Below are 2,327 nucleotides of genomic sequence, written 5' to 3' on the forward strand. Positions count from 1 at the left end.
TCTGTCTCTCTGTCTGTCTGTCTCTCTCTCTCGGTCTCTGTCTGTCCGTCTCTCGGTCAATATCTCTCTCTCGGTCTCTCTCTCTCTCTCTCTCTCTCTCTCTCTCAGTCTCTGTCTGTCTGTCTCTCTTTCTCGGTCTCTGTCTGTCTGTCTCTCTTTCTCGGTCTCTGTCTGTCTGTCTCTCTCTCTCGGTCTCTGTCTGTCTGTCTCTTTCTCGGTCTCTCTCTGTCGCTCTCTCTCGGTTTCTGTCTGTCTGTCTCTCTCTCTCGGTCTCTCTCTCTCTCTCTCTCTCTCGGTCTCTGTCTGTCTGTCTCTCATTCTCGGTCTCTGTCTGTCTGTCTCTCTTTCTCGGTCTCTGTCTGTCTGTCTCTCTCTCTCGGTCTCTGCTTTTCTCTCTCTCTCGGTCTCTGTCTGTCTGTCTCTCTCTCTCGGTCTCTGTCTGTCTCTCTGTCTGTCTCTCTCTCTCGGTCTCTGTCTGTCTGTCTCTCTGTCTGTCTCTCTCTCTCGGTCTCTCTCTCTCTGTCTCTCTCTCGGTCTCTGTCTGTCGCTCTCTCTCTGTCTCTGTCTGTCTGTCTCTCTCTCTCGGTCTCTGTCTGTCTCTCTCTCTCTGTCTGAGACAGACCGACAGACAGAGACCAAGAGAGAGAGACAGACAGAGAGACAGACAGTGACAGAGACCGAGAGACAGACAGACAGTGACCGAGAGAGAGAGACAGACAGACAGAGACCGAGAGAGAGAGAGAGAGAGACCGAGAGAGAGAGACAGACAGACAGAGACCGAGAGAGAGAGAGAGAGAGAGAGACAGACAGAGACCGAGAAAGAGAGTCAGACAGAGAGACCGAGTGAGAGAGAGAGAGACAGACAGAGACCGAGAGAGAGAGAGAGACAGACAGAGACCAAGAGAGAGAGTCAGACAGAGACCGAGAAAGAGAGTCAGACAGAGAGACCGAGTGAGAGAGAGAGAGACAGACAGAGACCAAGAGAGAGAGAGAGACAGAGAGAGAGTCAGACAGAGACCGAGAAAGAGAGTCAGACAGAGACCGAGAAAGAGAGTCAGACAGAGAGACCGAGTGAGAGAGAGAGAGAGACAGACAGAGACCGAGAAAGAGAGAGAGAGAGACCGAGAAAGAGAGAGAGAGACCGAGAAAGAGACAGAGAGAGAGAGACCAAGAGAGAGATACCGAGAGAGAGACAGACAGACAGAGAGACAGACAGACTCTCTCGGTCTCTGTCTGTCTGTCTCTCTCTCTCGGACTCTCTCTCTCTCTCGGTCTCTATCTGTCTGTCTCTCTTTCTCGGTCTCTGTCTGTCTGTCTCTCTCTCTCGGTCTCTGCCTTTCTCTCTCTCTCGGTCTCTGTCTGTCTGTCTCTCTGACTGTTTGTCTCTCTCTCTCGGTCTCTGTCTGTCTGTCTCTCTCTCTCGGTCTCTGTCTGTCTGTCTCCGGGTCTCTGTCTGTCTCTCGTCTCTGTCTGTCTCTCTGTCTGTCTCTCTCTCTCGGTCTCTGTATGTCTATCTCTCTCGGTCTCTGTCTGTCTGTCTCTCTGTCTGTCTGTCTCTCTGTCTGTCTGTCTCTCTCTCTCGGTCTCTGTCTGTCTCTCTCTCGGTCTCTGTCTGTCTCTCTCTCGGTCTCTCTCTCGGTCTCTCTCTCGGTCTCTGTCTGTCGCTCTCTCTCGGCCTCTGTCTGTCTGTCTCTCTCTCTCAGTCTCTGTCTGTCTCTCTGTCTGTCGGTCTCTCTCTCTCGGTCTCTTTCTGTCTGTCTCTCGGTCTCTGTCTGTCTGTCTCTCTCTCTCTCGGTCTCTGTCTGTCGGTCTCTCTCTCTCTCGGTCTCTCTCTGTCTGTCTCTCTCTCTCGGTCTCTGTCTGTCTGTCTCTCTGTCTGTCTGTCTCTCTCTCGGTCTCTCTCTCTTGGTCTCTCTCTCCCTCTCTTTCTCGGTCTCTCTCTCCCTCTCTTTCTCGGTCTCTGTCTCACTCTCTCTCTCTCTTTCTCTCTCGGTCTCTGTCTGTCTCTCTCTCTCTCGGTCTCTGTCTGTCTCTCTCTCTCTCACTCGGTCTCTCTGTCTGACTCTCTTTCTCGGTCTCTGTCTGACTCTCTTTCTCGGTCTCTGTCTGACTCTCTCTCTCGGTCTCTGTCTGTCTCTCTCTCTCTCTCTCGGTCTCTGTCTGTCTCTCTCTCTCTCACTCGGTCTCTCTGTCTGTCTCTCTCTCTCGGTCTCTCTCTCTCTCTTTCTCGGTCTCTGTCTCACTCTCTCTCTCTTTCTCTCTCGGTCTCTGTCTGTCTCTCTCTCTCTCTCGGTCTCTGTCTGTCTCTCTCTCTCTCACTCGGTCTC

Source organism: Atractosteus spatula, unplaced genomic scaffold (genome assembly GCF_055471065.1).
Source record: "Atractosteus spatula isolate fAtrSpa1 unplaced genomic scaffold, fAtrSpa1.hap1 Scaffold_7, whole genome shotgun sequence".
NCBI classification, from domain to species: domain Eukaryota; kingdom Metazoa; phylum Chordata; class Actinopteri; order Semionotiformes; family Lepisosteidae; genus Atractosteus; species Atractosteus spatula.